Genomic DNA, 21783 nt, shown 5'->3' with positions numbered 1-21783 from the left:
TCTAGGCAGAAGAGTCAACTGGGGTAATAAGATTACAGTTTCGTCAACCTAGAGCCCCGTCACCCACCAGACCACCTGAGAACTGGTCCCACTGCTTCTGCTGCTCCCTTTCCTAACTCTGCACTAGGTGTGCAGATCAGGCAAAGCTCAGCCCGGGCCCCCCCCCCCCCCCCCCCGTACCCAAAGGGAGCAGACGGAGAACTGTAAAGCCTCCAGGTGAGAGGAGCAGGGTAGTAAACGGATAGGCGGCCCCCTGACTGACCTGCACATTCATTTCCCGCAGGGTCTTAGCTTCGACCCTGACATACAGCAGGCACTTAACAAATGCCTTCTCAATGACAGAAACCACTACTTGCCATCTGGCTGCTCAGGGGAGCCCCATCACGGGTGGGGTCAAGTTGTGGGGGGATTATCATCTTGGCCTCTGCTGGCTCGTTTCCACAAGCCCCGTGCCCCGTCACTCAGCACTCATTTGGTCCTCGGGTACTTCCAGCTCTCGGGCTCCACCTCTGCATTTGCTCTGCCTGTGGGTCACCTGGGGACAGGCAGCCTCATTAACGAGCTGGTCCCGGGGGACAGCTCAACTGCAGCCGCCCTTGACGACCACAACCCAAACCATGCTTGCGAAGAGACATGTGACATCTGCTTGTGTGGGCAGCGGTAGGGGAAGGGAGAAGAGAAAGCAAAACGGGATTTTCCTTTAAAAACAGAATTTGTGAAAAGCACTGAACAGAGGGACAGGATTTGGCTGATGTATTAGGGCACACAGAATATGTATCATGAACCGAACGATATGCTTAAAGCATTCTACGTGTGTGTGTATACGTGATCACAAACATGGAGAAAATGTGATGCCCAGTGGTTGTCAACAGGACTAGGGAGGAGAGAATATCACTACCAGCAAAGAGGGCCAACTGATAACGTGACCACTAGGTCTCCAGGCGTTGGCCTACCCAAGTTACAAGCACCAACCACTGAGTCCCTACAAGCCAACAGAATAGCCTATAAGCCAGCTGCCCCTATTTTTAAGGAGGAAACTGAGGCACAAAGAGGATCAGCCATTTCCCCAAGGTTATACAGCTATCAGATGGCAGCTGGACACTCGTACACTGTTCTGCCAAAAAAGACCAAAAAAGGGGCTCTAATTTACAAAACCCTAAAATATAGCAAGTACACAGACCCCAGTGAGTGACATAAAATGCTTGCACATGTGCCTTAAGACAATCAAAGGGAAATGCTGGACCGGCCTCCTAACTGGTAGTGATATCTATGCAGTCTGTTGTATAACGTAGGGGTGCAAGGAGGGCAGGATTCTTTTGTTGTCAACCACCACTGACACCCTAAAATGTTCCTACACTTCTATATTCTAGGAAAAGCAAGGAGGAAGAACACTGACGGAGTCTTGAGAGTTAGGGAGGTAAGACAATTAGCTTTGCCTTTCTTTATAAATCTTGCATTGATGTGCCCTCTCTTCAGTAAGCACATGATCCTTCTGGAAACATCAAGATGACCAGCAATATTTTCCCTATTAACAACAAAGAACAACCCATATTCATTACAGAACATTGGTGTAGGGGAATGGGAAGAAAAAAAAAATCACCTAAATTTGACCAACTAAAGATAACCACTATAAAATATTCCGCATCAGATTTCTCCCACGAGCATCCGTAATTTATAAATGTACATTCAATGTTGAATCTTTCCACTTTTAAGATAAGCCTTCTATTTATTTCACACTGTGAAAGCATCATTTTAAAAAGAATTAGCTACTTTCGCACTATTGGATGTTTGAGGTATTTGTCTTTTTGCCATCAAATAACACCATGAGGAAACATTTTTGATGTGTTTTTTTTTGGGGGGGGATTTCTAGGTCAAAGGGCATGCATGCTCTTTTTGGGAGGACACTGGTGTCCATGTCTGAAGATTCTGCGTACTTCACTGTCACAATCTCTGACAGTATCTTATTAACCTTCCTCCTAGACACCCATGAGCAGGGACACACACGTATACACACAAACACACATATACATGTGCACACACATGCACACACGTATACACATGCACACACACGTATACACACACACGAGACAAAGTCTTGTCCCACTGGGTTTAGTTCTAAACTTAGAGTAGAGCAGAGGTGGTAACAACCCCAGAGGCAGGTGTCCAGCGGCCGGCTAAGCCCACATTGAACAGACCAGTTTCCTCCAGTAACACCAAGCGTCAGATGTGGGTGCCGGCCTATGCTGAGGAGCCAGGACGGTCAAAACGCTCATGTGGACACATTGGAGTGACAGTGAGATGGGCAGCAGGGCGCACCAGGCACACAGCCCATCTTCCGGAGAGGCGAAGCTGCCAGGGGGCCAGCACATGCCCCGAGTTTAAAAGCAGCCACATCCCAGACTAGACCACCTGGCGAGACGTGAATGGCACCCAGGGAACCATGCACTGCCCGTACCTGACACCCTCCTGCCTTTTCTTCAGCTCCCTGGTCTGCAACTGGAAAAGCCTACTCAAGGCGGAGCCATCATCCCACCTCCCTTCTCAGCCAGCACCTGTGCACCTCTGATTGGGTTCAAAACACCCTAACATTTTGGGAAAACCAGCTTCACAGTGTCCTACGATCTGAGGGAGGGAATTGTCCCCAGGAACCCTGAGGCCCACAAGGAAAAGAGAAGACAGGCTCCATCACTCAAGTCCCCCCCAAAAGGATGCCAGCCCTCTGCCTGTCCCTCCACCTCTGGGCTGCTCCACAGAGCACTGTCCCCCCACCCTGTGTCTCTGGGACAACCAGAGCAGCAGGCCCTACTTGAGGCAGATTTCCCACATAAAAAGCAAATTGGTTAAAATGATTGTGCGATACACCTCCCACTCCTCACAGTTCAACGCAAAGTCAACGCTGGAGGCGGAGAGCAGACCTCAGTACGTTCAGGCTCACAGGCGGCCGCCCCCTCCCTTCTTTCAGACGCAGCTGGGTAGGAATGCACTGACCTAATATTACTGGACAGATAATTCCTCGCCTTGGGGAAAGGCTGGCAAAGCCCTTGGCATCTGCCATTTCCAATCTGTGTTTTGAACGGCAAACGGGGGGCTGTGCCAGGCAGCTCGGGGGGCAGCAGGGAACGCGCTCCACACTCGGAGGGAAACTTTCAAATCCACATACCACCTCAGTGCAGTCACCGCTCTGCAGTGGAAAACCCGGCGTCTGTTTCAAACTAAATCATCTCAAAGCCCTAACTGCAGAAAATAATTGAATTAAAGAGTTGCCATAACTCGTTCAAGTGAGATAACAGCCATCCAGTGAAAAGCAAAGACAGTGCCGTTAGAATCAGCCATTTTCTTGAGATAGCGAGGCAGGGGAAAGCAATAGAATGTGGTTCAAAGGACAGATGGGACTTTCCTAATTGTCCCCAGATTCCTAGCAGCAGGGGTGGTAACTAAATGGTTTCAATTAAAAGTTAAAGAAACAGGGAAAAGCAGGCGGTGAGTTATGCCTGGTGCCGATAAGGCTCCTTCGGTGGAGTCTGAGGGATGCTCTGTCAATTTCAGAAAGCCCAGTGTCCATGACACACGAGCAGTGAGCGACCCCAACATGTCGCTGTGACAAGGGGACAGCAAACCTGTGTCAGGTCACTGTTGTGAACAACAGTGTGCCTCTAATGGAGCCGAGGCGAGGTGAGGCCCCTTGTCTGCGGGCCCGCCTCTGCCCACGGGCAACAGGGAGCGAGCACAGGCAAACACAGGTGGGGGTCACCCATCTCCCAGAAGGCACACAATCCATGTGAGGGGATGTCTGTGCCACTCCAGGCTTAGCTCCAACATGAGCAGGGTTGGTCAATGTGGTTCAAGTACAATACAACAGGCCCAGAGTAAACACAGGCCCCTTAAACCGGTGGATCTCAACTAGGGACACTTTACGCCTCAGGCACGTTTGGTGATGTCTGGAAACATTTCTGGCTGCCACACTGGGGCAGGGAGGGAGGGTGCTACTGGCGCCCTGTGGGAAGAATCCCGGGGTGCTGGGGAACACCCTACGAGGCACAGGACAGCCCAGCAACAAGGAATTCTCTGGACCAAACGGTCAACGGTGCCGAAGTTGACAAACTCCCTGAAAGGAATCGTAAACTGAAGGCTCTGAAGTTTCAAAGGAACGGGAATGCTAAGAAATAGCTGGGATTGGTTAGGTGTAAGCTAACTGTTCACCCATATGGGACATCAGTGACATCACTGGTGAGGAGGCAGCTGATGAAAGGGGCTGGAGACAAAAGAAAGGGAATCAACTAAGGGCCTCCCGTATGCAGAGCAGACAAGGACAAGCGTGAGTTCCCTGCCATACGAGAAGGGGAAGGTCACCAAGGTGTGTGGGGCCAGGTGACGTCACCCTGAGAGTTGATTCAAAGGAGATAATCTGACCCAGTGCCCGACCCACAACCCAGTGCGTTTGAAGCAGAAGCTAAGAACTCAGAGAGCGTTTGGTGACTGGAGAATAAGAGCAGCCTAGACTTTTACGGTGGGTCTTTCAACAAACTCCAAATTCACGTTACATTTCCCATCTGTGCCACCGACTGCTCAGTGGGCAAAAGCTGGACACATAACTACAAACATATCTCAGAAAAAAATATCAAATCCCTAGATGTTAGATGGTTCCTAATCGACCAGGTAAAGAGAGGTATGGAGGGTCCCAGAAAGCCAAGTTCAACAGACAAGATCCTAAAAGCCAATAACCAGCATCTGCCAGTCCACTCTCAGGACAGTCGGAACCAAATGGTCACTTATGGGGTGAGGTGGGGTAATAGGTGGGGCACAGGGGTCCTTGCATTCCCTTGCAAATTAAAAGTGAGTCTTTCCTTGGAAGCCCCTTGAAGAGCAAACAAGGAGAATAAAGAGCACAGTTGGGGGTCATTTCTTCCTCCCTCTTTTAAAATATTGATAGATTTCTTTTTTTGTCCCCACTGTAAAATTAATCATTCAAACAATCCCCGCAAAGTAAAACATGTTTTCATATTTATCATAATAAAAAAAAAAACAGGGAAGAAATAAGAAAATTTGAATATTCTTTAATTACACAGAACCACTGTTAACTTTTTGTTACTAAAGTTAACATTTCCTTATCTTTTTTCTGAGAGCAGGTTAAAGAGAAAGACTGAACTCAATTTTGAATCTGTTCTATTGGGGGGTGGAGGTGGGGAGCCCAACGTTATGAAAAGGGGAAAAGGAAAGAAAAACACAAAATAAAAATAATATGTGATGATGAAATTCCGGCGTGATTTGAGACCAAAGCCTGACTAACTTATTTCCCAGCTCAAAAACAGGGACAACAGATCTACCCAACCAAACGCACAGCCAAATAAAAGCAAAGAAAAAAAGTTACTAGTCACTAGAACACAGATTAAGTCATGTGATTGTTTATAAAGACACAGCTCTGAGGCCTGACAAATTTTCACATTAGATGCCTCACATACATTAAGGTATTAAAAAAAAGAAAATTACCTCTAACTCAGGTAAGAATTACAAAAGTCTACATAGCATGCAACATCTCCAAGAGACTTGTTTAGGGGAAATTAACCACTGGTTTAATAGGGGGTAAAGGCTGATATATAAAGAGTGCCCCAATTTCTTCAGAGAAATTAACATTTCAATCCTGTTTTTATCTAGAAGTCATTAAACTGTGCAGCATGAATTATTGGAACTGTAGGAGCAAATTAACTCTATTAATCAACTAAGTCCAAACACTTTAGAGTGCATCTGTAATGAAAAAATAGCTCTGCATTTCTATCTCTTCTCATTAAAGTAAACCGGTTTTCCCTCTCAGTATATAAAACTGTCCTCTCTTCATATAATTTATATTACCGTAAGCCAGCTCACATTCTAAACTATTACATGCCTCCAATTAATTTTTGCAGCTTTTGCCTGAAAATTTAATGAGATAGTAGTGTATGAACCTGCCGACTCCAGACGATGTGTTCGCCCCCAATCAATGTCGGCACAATAAAACAAGCTGATCCATACTTGGTGAGAGTACGTGGTAAAGGGAATATGTAAGCCAGGTCCACTCGTTTTCCTCTTTTAAATCCAATTATAAAATTTACTAGTCTGAAATTAAACTGCCCCTACTCATCAACCTGGGAGAGAAGCAGCACAGGCTAATAATTACCCCCCAACTCCACTTCCACAAACATTTCAGCCAACAGTGACGAGAGACGACCGTCTAAGACCTCAGTTCTCTCCTGTGGGAGCTAAGAAAGCGGCTGCACCCAGATACGGAGGCCGGGAGCCCAAGAAATCCCGCACCCAGGCCAGCTGCAGGCACCCCACAGGCACATGTGCCACAAGCGGGGTCCCTACCCCACGTGCATGAGTGTGTGCATGTGTTCGCCTGTGTGCAGCATCAATGTGAGTGTGTAGGAGTGTTGTTTGTGTGTGTGTGTCAGCCTGCACTTGTGTATTAGAGTGCACGTGTGTGTGCACCTAAGCGTGCCTGGGTGAGCCAGTCCTACCAGACAGACAATCAGGGGAGCTGGTAACTCACTGACACTCCCTCTGCAGTGACCATCTTTGCCAAAGGGTCCAGGTGCAAACAAAAGGGAAGCGGCCACAATAACGCCAACAGCAGCAGCAGCAGCCAATAACCACACTCATGCACGAGGCACTTAAACACACGAAGACCGTCTCAGCTGTCAGTCGCTGGATGGCGTGAAGCCGGATGGGCAGCTCTGGGAACAGGCTGTAGGGCCGTGGGCAGATTACTCCAGAACGCGTAGCCTATTCCTTACCTGGGCTGGTACTTCTGACACCTACACACACCATCACTGGTGGCTGAGAACTAGTGATAACAGGAGAACATGCAGGCCTGAACAGAACGTCTGGCACATGGCTCGTCCCAGGGTTTCCAGGCGGGAATTCCCACCTGTTCTCAGGAATTTTTTTTTTCGCTTTCCTGTTTCTGAATCCCGAGAAAAGTTGGTGGGGAAATCGGGAAAATTGGCTGCTTGAACCCAGGTGGTTGGTAGTATCAGCCGTCACTTTGTGGAAACGATTCATCATGAAGAACAGAAAACAGTTTGTATCTTGGGATTCGGGAACGAGAAAGCAAAAAAAATTCCTGAGAACAGGCGGGAATTTCCCGCCTGGAAACCCTAGCTGGCCCTAACACATTACTTAGTTGGCGTCTTGTGTTTAACAGCCTATAGAGGGCCATGCCCTGGGAAAAGAGAGGGCCAGGCTTCCAAAGATGGGAGGCTAGAACTCTCCCCCTCCTTCCTCTCCTGACTGAGCCCCCACCCCAGCCACCGCCCTCACGGTGCCAGTGAGCCAGCAGGGCGGCTGCGTCTGCTGAACAGAGAGACAAAGATGGACACGCTGGGGTCTGAGCTGCCCTCCAGGTGTTGGTCCAGCCTGGGGGCCACCCTTGCCCCCGCTGGATCTGTGAGGAATGGGGCTCCAAACCCCACACAAAAACTCAACCAGCTCACCTGTGAGCATTTACCCTGTCAGGAAGCCCGCTGTCTGTAAACAAACTTGGGACTCTCTAGTGAGAGAGTAAGGAACATCCATCAAGTCAACAGCTGACCAAGCACATTCACTATCAAACCTTTTAACACCCAACACCTAGACTGTTTGGGGAGCCGGTTGTGGAGAACACGCTGGGTGTGAATCAAACACAGACCCAGGTGCAAATCCCACCTCTGCTTTTGCCAAGTGCCAGGAAAAGGCAGTTAACCTTTATTATCCGTTAAAGTAATACAAATACATAAGGATAGCCCACCCCAACCTCGCAGGACCACATCACACACGGGTGACGGAATGGGACTGTGTGCCTAAGAGTGACCAGCACACTCAGAACACTCACCTCAACGGGTTTCCTTTTCAGGGCAAATGCCACGTCACTTTCCTTTCTGACTGCGATACAAGGGAAAGCCAGCTTGCAACATAAGCCCCAACACTGGGCTCCCAGAAGTACCCTCCCCTCCCCCAACTCCATCTGCAGCATCTCCCACCACCTGCTGGGGAGACTCCCTGTCCAGGAGGCAGCATTTAAAGGGTACCATACCTTGTGCTCAATAGGAAGAGACAATACTTTCTCGGGCTGAATAAACTACCGACAGGTTTGTGTGAAAAGTAAGCTCTTAAAGTTGCCAAAACCACTGCCTATGGGAAAGCACAAAAGTGCCCAGCTACCAGGATATGTGGCATCAACAAGAATGGCAGAAGAGTTCTGGGCAGCTCGGATCCAAGGTCACTTGCTCTGAACCCATCACTCCAGCCAGCCTGGTCTTAGGTGTGGGGCCCAGGACTAGGGCTGGCCATCCCGGGTTCCTCCCAGAACCAACACGACCCCAGCACACTCTGGCCAGGGGCTGCCTCACAGGATTCTGCGCGGCCTCAGGCCGTCCCTCGGCACCAGAAAAAGGCCCCCAAATTCCACACTGCCAAGCCCCAGGGAGGACACAGCATGTCTCAGCAAGGTCACAAACAGACCGTGAAAGCCTTCTCATCTGTTGAAGAACGGAAGCCATTAGCTGTGTTACTGGCAAGCACAGATGTTGTCTATATCTAAAAATTCCCAAATAGATCAATTAGCATATTATAAGGAATTTACTTCCATTTTCCCTTGACAGATCATAAAAGCCAAAACACAAAGCTCAGTTTGAAACTGACAAGTGCATATAGCAGGAGATGCTCTATTAAATGGAGGCAACAGCAAAAGAAAATGGTATTTATAATGATTAGCCACCTAATTAATTCTAAGAGCAGAATGTCAAAAGCTATAAATCCATTTCTTTGGTAACTGAAGCTCGACATCAAACAAATCACTTACTTGTGTGCTGAGAAGGGAAACCCTAACATGTCCCTGATGTTTGTACCCAGTGATATGGCTGTTCCATTTGTTTTCCACGTGAGGCACTGGGAATGGAGGTGGAAAAGCCACAGAAGGCTAGAACTCGGGAAATAAACAGACACACATGCACACGCGCATGCACACTCGCATGCGCACACACACACACACACACACCCCAAATTAATGGCAATAAATCCTAAAATTAAAATAGTTTAAATACCACAAATGTGTGTAAATATTGACGGAGTTCTAGGATATGTGTTAATTCCCTCTTGTGGCAATCAACTCAATTTAAAGGGAGAAATTCTCAACTTCTGCCTCTGGAGAAATCTGGATCCTTTCCTTTGTGTTTCTTTAACTTGCCTATGGGGAAGGGGGGGGGGGGAGGTTGGCGCCTGGGAAAAAATTCTGAGACAGACGAAGAAACACCAGTATTATCCTCTGAAAGTTTGTGTGCAGTCCTTACTTGAATGTTTAGAAATGACCCCTTTGGGGAGGAGGACGGCGCAGAATAAGAGCAAGAGTAACAGAAACCAAAGCTGATGTAAGAGATGCAGAGTTGTCCTTCCCATACTTCGTGAACTCTCTTCTTAGGCTGCAAATCAAAACCCGCATTTAAATAGAATGTTTTTAATGCAGAAAAGAGGAAGCCCTGGGGTCCAGAGGTATTGCCGTCACTATCTATGGGCACAACACTGCATTTTAAATGATCCAGTATTTTGAAATTTACTGCATATATTACATACTCCAAATTGTCTTGTTATTACTACTGTTTTTACTGAATTCTCCTCTCCTAATAGGTGTGTTTCTTTTATGGCCAGGACTGTTAATAAAAGTAATGTGATATTACATCAGGCCATCAATCGAATCTTGAGAAAAGATTATACCTATCCAAGGATCTCATAAGCCCCAGGCTCTGATAATTCCAGCCATTATTCAGTGTGAAATTCAAACAATCTGAATTCATTAACATGGGCTGTTACAAATCTGCATTTTTAGATTTTGCCGTACAATGCAGAAGTCCAAACCTGGTGGCCTGAATCTAACAGCCTTTCATGTGAAGTGGCCGTGCTAACGGGCCTCGCTCAGTGAAACTCTCAGGATAAAGCCCGGCGTGCTGGGCCTCTCCACAGCTGACCCGGTCACCGCCGGCCTCACTCCCCCCGTCACATTTAATGTCTGGGCAAACTGCAGAGACTCTGAGCCATCGACAGGAGAGTGGGGACTCGCTCCCACAGAAGGACTCATGTTATTCAACAAGCCAGCCAGTCACACCCGGGGGCAGTCCCCTGACCCCAGGACCTGGCCCCTGCTGTAGCTCGAATCACCTCGCTCTCACCAAACCAGATGTATGACACGTGGGAAAGGCTTCAGGGAACCCCAAGCCCTCATCCCTCGATGAAGAAACACTACCAGGTTGGTGGGAAAGGGGGATACGTCCCATTTCCAAAGTCCCAGGAGGAAAACAGGATGGAACTGTCTGTCATGAGCAAGGTAAGTCACCTTTCATCTGAATGTCCCTGTAACCCAGATGCCAGGTACCTCCTTAGAAACACATTCTGTACTCCTCCAGCCGTGGAGAGGTCACCGGGACCTCCTCCACCTGCAAGCTAAATGTACGCCTATCTCATTACTGCTGCTGCTCATGCTGATGCTGACAGAAGCCATTAAGTAAGGTCCTCAGAAAGTCCGTACAGTGGACCGGGTACTTGCTCAGCCCTCCTCAATGACGGCTTCATTGAACCTGCACAACTCTTGACATTAAGCACTGCTGTCCACCCCCATTTGACAGAGGGAACCTGAGGCACTCAGTGCAGAGGGGTTTAGTCTGCCCAAGGTCAATGCCATCAGAGGTGGCCAAAGTCATTCTGCAAGCATTTCTGGCCCTGCCACAGGACCCCTCTCTCCTACCCAAGGCCACGGCGGCCAAGTCTTTACCGCTGCACCTGGGATCTTTCCCTTCCTCGTGCAAACACGAGGGAGACGTGCCAAAGCCATCGGGCTGCTGGAGGGAGCGACTGTTACGATGTGATTCCTGTCCACGGAGATGGGCTGCTTCCTGGCCAAGGCTCACACCGCATAATCTGCTGTTTAAACACGCACGCACAAGGCTTTCCGGCTTTAAAACAGGCCTCAGCGGTGCTGCCATTTAAGCCCATGGGAGATCAGAGTACAAATCAATATGAATCCGCCTTTCCTAGAGGAAGTTACAGCCCTATTTCGCGGTTTAGAGGTCATCTTCTGCTGTAATTAGGAAGCGGCAGTGAGTTTCAATTGAATTATAAAAGCCAGGAGTACTGTACGCTCAAAGTTAAGATTTTTAACCAAATGTGGGACTGGGACCATCGGTTGGTTACACATACTGGAAATACCAGCTTCCAAATCTCCAAAGGCAGGCGAGGAGGTGGCCGCCATGCTGGGCCCACGAAGGAATCTGATACACAGGCCATCTGTCCTGCAGTCCCAAGGGACCCTGGGAGCCCACTGGGCCTCCTTGCCGTCCTCATAATCCCAGCTCAGGTACAATCAAGGCAGATGAACTACAGCACCCCCACCCACAAGCCGGGTACCCTCAGTGCACAGGAGAGTACAGCTGGGTCTCCAAGCAACAGAGAATTCAAATTCCCCACCCTGCCTGCGGGTAGGGACACGGGGGCTTGCCTTCGCTTTCGCGTGGCGGAAAGCTCAGGAACAGGCTTTATTATCTCAGAAAACGTACACCTCCCCCCACAGGTAGTGTAACATCCCAACGGGAAGCACCATGGAAGGGCAGGTTCTGGCTTGCCTTTGTCTGCAGGGAAGGCACAGCCATACCCACCAGACAGACGGAGCGACAACCGGACCCAGCCATTCTGAACCGTCCTGGTCCCACTGCAGCCCGGAATTCATTCATTCCAAAGGAATCCTATGGCTTCGGTAATATATGAACCATGTACAGAAAATCAACGAGACAAAGCGGACAACAGACAGGGCCTCTGCCTCAGGGAACGTATGGAAATCACTCTAGAAGGTTCCATGTTAATAGAGCACTGCTCCTTAACCCAAGTCTGCCTACAACAAACACCTTTATCTAATTTCACCAGATAGAGTCAGAAGGCAAACATCCTGGGTTTCTGGGCTATTAATGACCATGGGCTCACGCCAGCCGCTGGGCCACCATCCTGCACTCCAGGAACACGTGTGAGGACTCAAACGTGTGGCAGGGGGGATGGGCTCCCAGCAAGGCCAATCCCGGTCGATTATCAATATTGAGAGACGCAGAGACCAAGGGAACCTTGAGTTTAGATCCCTCAGGACACAGAACCTGCCCTTCCATGGTGCTTCCCGCATTCCTTTCCAGTCCCCAAGGTCCTGAATTGCGGAAGCAGGTACCTATCTTCAGTCTGCAGGAGGGGCGGGACGACGGCCGCAGTGACCGGCTGAACCGAGGGGCATTCCAATAGACCTGCTTGGCCCAGACGAGCCCCACACTCCCCCTGGAAAAGGGCAAGGCCCGTTCTGGGGCTCTGGTATCCTCCAGCTGACAGCCTCCCACTGCGACCAGGGAAACCGATCACCCTGTCCTGCTTCAGCGGAATTTCTCAAGGAGATGCAGGTCTCACCCTGCCAGGCCATCAAAGGGTTCCTTTGAGTTAAACAATGTATAGCTGAACAGAAGAGGGTGGCAACCACACTAAAGGTGTCAAGTTACAGGGCACAGGAACCAGGTATCTTTACATGTTTTCTGCAAATCTCCTATATTAAACGGCAGCGCAGTACTGTCTGATGAATCAAGGCCCGCTCCAAACGGATCCAACAGGAGGAAAGCTCATGGGACACCTGATCTCATCAGACTGGAGAAAGATAGGAATGGGGTCCGTCCTTTGTAGGAGCCATTGTTGTCAGTTCGTACAGTTTTATGCAGAAATGGAAATTAAACACCAAAATCGGATGCTCAGAAGTGCTGTTCTTCCACGGTTTGGATTTTTTAATCCCTGCACATTAACTTTTTTCCCCCATAATATTCTATCTTTTTGCCATATGTAATTAACTGTAACAGCTTCTGCAACCAACCCCACAGGTTGTTGCTATTTCTTTTAAATAGTATACTGCTGAGAAATTGATTTGTTTGCTCCCTGCCTAAAGAAACCACATTATGAAATATGTATAAATGTCACTGTTCGGCCTGCTTCTTAGGATAAGTACAGAAAAATGTTCCATTTACCTCCTTGCACTGGAGTCCACTCATGGCAGATATTCTCACGCATCACCCGTGTGCCCACACACAAAAACCGATGAATTACGCAGCATTTTCTTTTAAAACCTTATTTATCCTTAACCGGTACAAGTCTCGGGGAATCATCCTAATTTCTATGCGGAAAGAAGGAATTGCTAATGCATTCAGTTAACCAAGAAGACTTTACTTTTAACAGCACGGGGCCAGGTGGGAGTTGCCAAGTTTGCCAAAAATAAATGAGTCAATCAATCAATCAATAAAGCAAATGTATTCAGTGGGTGTTGGACGCCAGGGAAAGAGGAAGCCACCGGCAACAGGCCTGAGGGACAGAGTTCCACCAGGGACAACTGAATTCTCAGCCATTTCCTAAAAGCCTTACTTTAGAAACGGCATTAAGTCAGGATCCTGAAATTAGAGATGAAAAACTCTGAACGTACCCAAGTTCTTTCAGTGTCACATGGGCTGTTTCTTAAGCTGTGAAGTATTTCTAGAACATCTGTAGCTGAGGGAGTTGCTGCTAGATTGAAAGTAATGCCTGATGACCCTTGAACCTGGGGAGGTAGTGGTGTGCCCCTCCATACAAAGCCAGATGGAAGTACAACAGAAACTGTCTAAAACTAAGACCATGTTAAAAAGAAATGTTACTGGTCTGATGTATTTGAGGAGTAGTATTAACAGGGAGGGTGGTGACACATAAATATGAAACAAAACTATTTACACACACACAAAAATAACCTTTTCCTCTCTCGTCAATCACATCCAGCTGGTTTGACACCCTACACTTTCATACGACCAAGTTCATTTCCCTACCCACTCACATCCACACATCCATCCTCCCTCTGAAACTTACAGCAAACCTAAAACAGCCTTTCCTTCAGTGAGTGTGGCCATCACCTCCATCCACTCTTCCCCATTCTTCCTCCCTTTAAAACATACATGCTCCAAGTCTCAGGGAAACAGTAATGACCAGTCCACTGACATCTGCCTCTGGTTGTTCCTGTTACCTGGGCTGCCATTCCTCTGCCTGCTGGGACAGCAGGGGCGGGGCAGGAATGCCTGTGTCTGGGGCTTATTCAGGTCCCCACCATGGCGGGCCTTAGAGGGGCTTTGTCTGCTACCATGGGTCCTGCACACAGGCCACACCCCTGGGGGGCAGCAGCTGGCACTTTGCACAGACCTAACTTTGCAAGACCAAGTGCTTCGGGCAGGGACGGACTCGTCATACACTTGAGAACATGAACTTCCAGAGAACCGTGGAACCCAGGACTCATCACCGACTCCCAAAGGATCCTGCAACACTGGCAGAGCAAGGAACACTACTGCAGTGTTTCAGCGGGGAACAAAGAGCAGCCTGAGTCTGGCATGCACGGTGAGTGTCTGGGCCCCAGGTCTACCTGCAAACCCCAGGTGATGGCAAGTGCATCTGAGCATCAAGTTCTTCACTAATAAAATGGAGACCTCAGCCAAAGGTCATTAAGGAGCTCGGAAGAGAGGTGGCCCTCGCACCTGTGCCAGCATCACACCTCGAGGGGTGCTCAATAACGACACACCTCCCACCTCACCAGGGAAAGAGGCCCCGGACCACAGTCCTTCCCAAGAAGGGGCCTCCAGCAGAACACAATTCAGCAGAGAGCCGCCTGGCCAGGAACCAGAGGAAGTTCAGGCGGGCTCGCTTGCTCCAGACACATGGATGACAGAGTGAAAATGAAGATCCTCTGTTTCGTTCTGCGCCTCCCTGGCTGGTAAATCGACTCTGATTAGAACCAGCAGTTGTGAGGGGCTGGGGGCTCCACCCTTGTGACTAGGACGGACGATTTCCCTGGTCCCAGCCAGGACTGAGATTCTCAGGAGGAAAGGACAAGGGCTGAATCAACACCTCCCAGAGAATGGCTACCATGTGAGTTTGGAGCTGCGGCTCAGGAATAAAATACAAACAAGAACCAAGAACCCGGAGCTCCAGCTGGGCCCCTCCTCCCTGCTCCACGGAGAGCTGGCTGAAGCTCCACCAGCATCCTCCTACCTCAGCCTCCTGGCTGTTTCTCATCTAGAGAGTTCCCCGGGAGATGAAAGGGCCTGCGGATGTGTCTTGGGTTTGTGGTTTTCCACGTTGGCAGTGAAGCCACGGGCCTAAGAACTGGAGCAGGATCACACGTCCCTTGTGTAGACCAGATGGAGAGCTGGACGGCGACGACCGGGGCAGGCCGTGAGCTCAGGACCCTCGGAGGCCACAGGTAGGACCAGCGTGACTCAACCATCAGCTGCCCATGGTGTGGCTGTTTGTTTCTGAAGCAAGACAATCTTCTCTCTTTTGCTCTTCGGGAAAGACATCTGTCCTGGCAGAAGCAGAGCAGCGGCCCGAATGACGAGGCAGAAGACCTCACGGGACCCTGGGGCGCGCGAAAGCCCCACTTCAGATGGTCCACAGCCTGGTCCCCCATGGCAGACAGCGGCAAAGCCCTCCCCACCCCCAAGCGCCCCGTCAGCACCCTGGGGACCTCAGGGCGCCTCTCCCTAGGCCTTGTGAGGCGGGTCACATCATTATGGTGACCCGTCAAAGCAGCGCAGTGCGAGAGCTTCTCTGGGCACAGGCGGCTGGCTACACTGTCAGGTCTGTGCCAAACCACAGCCACCGCTAAGCCAACATCATCTTACAGAATAAAAGCGAAGGGCTCTGGTTCCCATTTCCACTTACTTGTAGGCATTTAACAAAAAGCACTTAGTTTTCCCTGACACTTCTGTTAAAATTACAAGGTAACTGGGTGCTGTCATACATGTTAATGCTTATGAACGAAACGGTACAAGACAAACAATGAGCCACCTGAGCCATGGAGAACTAACTCTGGTTTCAGAATTCAGCACCGCAAAGTGCATGTTGGGCTTCCATTTGATAACAAGTAACATACAGAATGGACAGTAACAGCAGAACAAAATGCAATAGACCTCAGTGTGGCGGGGCATTATTCATTAGTAATGACAAAGTGAGCCTCTTTGGGGAGAGAGAGCTGAAATGCTTGAAGTTATTTAAAAAAAAAAAAGCCAACGATCCAAACTATCAAGTCTAGGATAATAGGTGTACAATGCTATTAAATGAGGACATACTCAAAATTCCTAAGAGGACAGAAATGAAACATAAATGGTTCTAGCACTTCCCAGGGTTGCCATTCGGAGGCTGAGACTTTTCACAAGTTGTGTGTTTTTCATCTACTTCCTTCTCCTCTGCCCACACGAGGAGACGTCTAGACTGGAGATCTCAGCGGGTCAAAGTCCACGCGGGATTCTTCCTCGGGCTGCGAGCCAAGACGCCCCTCTTGCACGGCTATGTATCGACTGACTGCAGGTGGGGCTGAGAGGGCAGCCGCCCAAAGAAAGGGGTACAAGGTACTGGGCAGAGTGATGCGCCATGGCGAAGAAGTCCAAGACTTCAGATGTGCTTTCTGGGGGCACGTGACTATCTGCAGCGGTGATCAGGGGTGAAGGTTAACCCACTGTTGGGGTGCTGGGGGCAGCCGGGCCCACAGGGCCACAGTCAACATGGGTAGGGACCCCAGGAGCACCCCCGGGCACAGTGGCCATGCGCCAATTAGCGCTAACCCCAGTGCCGTCCTGATCCTCTGCCAGAGTGCTATCGAAACCCGTGACCCCACAGGGTATGCCAAGAACACAGCCGTGCCGGAAACCACCACACAAGGCCAAATTTATCAGGAGCTGTGCTGCCATTTCATTCTGCGGCTGGATGCATTTACGCAGTGTTAGCGTTCCTCCCTCCGAGATGGAGACCACGGTTCAACAGGACCCCGCAGTGGTCCAGCTACGAGGCTAAGTCAAATGAAAAGTGCTGCTCTCAACCACTGCTGATAGTGAACAAGTCCATTTCATGCTTAGTCTAGGAATTTCTATATTTTTATCTTTTCTAACCCGTGGTGTCTATAAAGTGTACCAAGCACCGCTCTCATTTTGGTTCTCCAGGCGAGACACCCCAGGGCCCAGCACGTGAACCTCGGGCACCTTTCTGTGAAGGACTCAGGCATCGGGCATGGCCAGTGCTCGGACATGGAACTGGACGCCTGTGGGCCCACGGGTGTCCAATGGATTTCCATCACAACCGAAAACTTCAGCCGCCGCACCCAAAACTGGAACGAATACCCCACCAACCGCAGACGCCCGATCACGCTGTACAACAGTGTCTCTGCCTGAGAACTTCTACATCAAATTCCATCCGAAACGCAGGGATTTCTGACACCATCCCAGGCTGATGACTCCATTCACAAACGAGGCCTCAAAATGGCTAGAGGAGGAGACGGCTAATGACCAGGCAGCTACGTTGGTGTCCCCAGCTGACTCGATGGACTCCATGGGAAAATGAAGGGAGACACACAGTGACACCCCTTCCTGGAGCCACGCCCCACTTGGCTGGTTGGCTTCAGGCTGAGGTTCGGCTGGGCCGCCCACTGGTGCTTCAGGCTCTGAGGACTCCTGACCTAAGGCCACAGTGGTGAACTGGACCTTTCCTCAAACCAGAGGCTCAGTTCTAGTCAACACTTCAGGAAACGAGGGCAGGGGTTTGACAGAAAACACGCTGAGAAAATTTGCTCCCGTGCTCTTTTTTTCTTGCTTTAAAATGATGTTGTTAGCTCAAGGAGAAAACATTTTTTTTTAAAAGCTGAATAAAAATCAATCACTTCTAAAAAGTTGCCACTTGGAGACGTTGAGTAAGATCCAGGTTCTGTGAAAAACGGCTAAAGGCATGTTGCAACTAAACTCGGGACCCCCAAGCCTTGCTCCGGTGGAGGGCTGAACTGTACCGATCGATCTTTTCTCAACCACACTTCAAATGAGTGTAGACAGAACCGAATGCGCTCCTCAGCACACACCACACTCCCAATCAACTCCACGAGAAAAAATCATTACATGTTCAAGACATCCTAGAGGTTGGTAACTCTAAAAATCCAAGCTCATTCAAGACGAGCCATCATCAGCAAGCCGCGTTCTTTCTGAAGGCATCCATCACCCATTCTGGTCAAGCGACTTGGGGGCGACAAGACACTATTTCCCTAACTCATTTTTATTCTTTTTAATTAATATGTCGCGAGTCCCACCATGACTTCCAGTCTGACTTGAGTTCCTAGCAGTATAATTTCCGCTGACTTATCTTTATAGCAGCGGCAACAATCACGTTACACTGAACTATATTGCTTCAGAGTTAATTACATGTATTTTGCTTTTGATAAATGAAAATACCAGATGCAGTTAATTGAAAGACAATCAATATGATCCCGCTATTAGACATCCCAATGAAATATCCCGAGGCTGCCGGCGATCCACAGTCATTAACTAATTGAAAACACATTCCAAACGGGATTTTAGAAAACCTGAACACTTTTACCTGGCGATATTTCACAGTAACTCACCAATATAAATCTGTCCACAAACTCTATAGGTCACACGATGGGTTGTCCGTCTTTTGAAGGGAATTCAGCTTCATTGGTTCAAAACCATTTACGGCGATGAAACCCTGAAAGCAAAATGAATTGGGTCAGTGAGGCTCCTAAAGCAGTGATTTTGTTGTTGTTGTTGTTTATATCTAGCCATCCTTTAATTGCATTTTTCCAACGCCTTCGACTCTAAGCTACCAGAGGTTATTAAATGGTTTCATTAAAAATACTATTTGTCTTGCTTTAGTCACACACCAGATCAAATTAAACAGCAGAGCCCCAGAACAAATGAACCCTTTCCATCTATTTTGACACGAAGCCAAGTGTGCAAAACCAGAAGGTGCTATCGTGTCATCACCGTGAAAATGTCATTTAGCTTTCTTTACATCTTCAAGTAGCCAGCCAGGGCTCAAAACAATCAATACCTCCAAGCAAAAAGTATCACCAACTCTCTGAGAAACATGGAATTATAAAGCGCAATCCATAAGCCCCTGGTTTATAAGTGCCATTAGCATAAATGCTGACAACTGTTAATCCACTGTAACTCTGATTAACGGTTGCAGTTGTCCATTAATAGAAGGCATTTTAACTTATTACTGAAATTGATTACTCAGTTAAGAATTCAATCCTAATGTTCAATAAAATTGCACTTTCTTAGCAAATGCGATATGAAAAGAGGCGATGCATTAAACGGCACTCACATTTATTTTCCCATATGTGGAGTGAAAAGCAAATATGTGGTGTCATCCACGTTATCTGAGCCACTTCCTGCAACACGCGGCATTGGAAGGGGACAGAGGAGGAAGTGACCCCGCCTGTGGCTGACACAGCAGGCCAACACCTGACAAGTCCAAGTGTCTTTTCTGTGGCTTTCCCATAAGAACAGATGGAATTTCAACAATGGAGTTGCCATGCAACTGCAGTGTCGTGTCTGGAGGTAGCCTTTCTCCAGTCCCGTGAGAAAGGAGAGGTATGGTTCATGGAAATGAACGGATGCAGCCAATACTGACAATTTCCAAGCCTGTCTTACAACCAATCAGGATTCAAATGGTTGATTATTATTTTTTAAATGCATGAGATTACTGTAACCAGCTTCTCAGCTACACTCTACTTTTCAAACCATGCAAATCTTAGGAAGCTAGAGCTTCTTAACAGTTTCTCCTCTTTTAGAACAATATAATCTCTTGGGCTCCAACCCTGTGACATATCCTGCGAGATTATGTACCAAGTCCAAAAGGAACCACTGAACCTCCCACTCCCCACCCACCTGTGCTCTCTTCTCTATGCAACAAGGAAGCAAGAGTGTTCCAGTGCTGACACCAGAGCTCCCACTCCACAACTAGACTCGTCAGTGGCAGGAATGGCTCTGAGGACCATTCAGAAGAAGGATGTCCGTCCTCTAGAGTCAGTTCTCATGCACCCATAGCCAAGAAATAATTCGCTCCCAAGTGTGCTGTCGTGCCCCCACAAAACTTTACACCCCCAATTTTCCAATTTGAGGAAGGGGTGAGGGCAGAGACAGTCCCGCCTCCTGATGAAACTGTATTCATCTCAGGATTTCCCCAGGTCTGGAACATAGTAGGATATCAAATATTTAACTAACTGCATCATGGAATTTATATTCCTGGACAATACTGCTAGCCTAGCATGCCACGTCCTAGCCTTTCCCTTCTACTTCAAATGCTTCACAGAGAAATCAAATGTTTATGGATAGATGTTATATATGTAAACAATGAATTTCCAAATATATAAAGAAAGTGATACATACCTTATATATTTGGAATATTTACTTCATATATAATGGGGGTGCCAAAAAAATGTTACCTAAGTGGACACTTTGGTCAATGCTGCTCAAACAGAAGTGTCTGGACGCTGATGGTAACCATCTTGAGCACCTCTTGTCATTGCAGAAGTCAAATGTGACTTGTATTCATCTTTTATTATTGGTATATATTGAGTATTACAATTTTAATACAGTTCTCCTTTCTTTAAATGTGCATGCATATTTTTGGCACCCTCTGTATATATGAAGTAAGACTTCATAATGTCTGTAACATTACTTATGTTTAAACAAAGGTAACATGTTCACATCTACCTAATCTTAGCGGTGGGTAGAGATTCTTTGAGATGCTTCATAGTAAAATTAACTGAAGAGGGAATAGACAACTAACTCTCCCTGTGTAGAAGACTTCACAGAGGAGGTGACATTTCATGGAATTTCAAGACGGAAATTCAAGAGCCCGCAGACAGACGGCCCACGTGAACACTGACAGCTTATCTAGTGGATTAAGAACATTGAAAGGCCCGGAAGACTGTCAAAATCTTTAAAGCGAGTACCCATTGTTACTTGAAGGTCGACAGAAGTAGTTAAAAAGACTGGAATGGAGGTAAAGTCAACGTGATGGCAGTACAACATGGAGCAGTGCTCTCCCTGCACGTTTGCCAGGGGAAATTCTCTTGGCAGCATGTCTCTAAGAACTTCCAAGAGTACATATGCAACAAGACACAGAAATGACATAGCTGATTAAAATCACCACTGCTCCTCAACCAGCAACCACAGGAGCCCAAACGGGCTGTCCCACTGAGTATTTCGGCCATGGTGAAATATGCCAGTCAGCTCGAAGCTGACTCAGCTGCTTCTGGCCAGAAGGGCTCCTGTTTTGGGCCGGTACCATCCACCTGGGTGAATGCAGTAAACATCACCTGGTAAATGATGTGTTCCATCCACAGATGATGACAGCGAGGGGTACATACCCCACCCCCCCACCCAGAGCACAGCAGCACCCAAAGCCTGAGGAGTCTGAGCCAGGTCACGGTCCTGGGGCTTTCTACATACAGGAAACAATTCAGGACACACTGCCTGGAAGGTCCACTCCACCAAGATTTTTAGTTTCTTAATATACTAAGTTGGTTATGAAAATCACATTTTAGGTATGTAGTTAATAACTCTGCTTTTCTGAAACTGAACGGGATGAGACCGCTGGAAAATCTGTCAAAAGCCTGAGATGAGCTCTTAGAAGGTCTGAAGGGAGGCTGAAGGGCTCTGCCCTGGCTCATTCCAGGAGAACCAGTCCTGCCTGCACTTGAACTTCAGCTGTCTCCCCGAACTGCTCCTGTGCCCTTCATGGCACTGAGGCCCTCCACCACCCAAACTGTAAAGTGACGACAAGGCACACAGGCAAGCTAGCCTGGGCTCCCCATCTCCACCATCCCCCCTGCCGTTGGCGCATAGTTGGCGCATTTATGCGACAAAGTGCCCACTTCCTGGCACTTACTCTGCATGAATTATTTCTAATGGC

General features: G+C 48.4%; 1 protein-coding gene across 13 annotated transcripts in view; it reads right to left on the bottom strand.

Moving 5' to 3' along the window:
- Positions 1 to 21783, bottom strand: part of CTBP2 (C-terminal binding protein 2) — a 156466-nt gene that overhangs the window by 90728 nt on the left and 43955 nt on the right. For 11 of the 13 annotated variants that reach the window (XM_081073788.1, XM_081073782.1, XM_081073789.1 and 8 more), the window contains exon 2: positions 18461 to 18564. The gene's annotated coding sequence lies outside the window, so the exon portion shown is untranslated. Of the gene's footprint in view, positions 1 to 18460; positions 18565 to 19185; positions 21427 to 21783 lie in introns of those variants that run through there. The other 2 variants (XM_081073785.1, XM_081073781.1) reach the window with 2 other exon arrangements.

Source organism: Rhinolophus hipposideros, assembly GCF_964194185.1.
Source record: "Rhinolophus hipposideros genome assembly, chromosome: 15".
In the NCBI taxonomy this organism is placed as follows: Eukaryota; Metazoa; Chordata; class Mammalia; order Chiroptera; family Rhinolophidae; genus Rhinolophus; species Rhinolophus hipposideros.
This window is presented reverse-complemented; position numbering and strand designations above follow the sequence as displayed.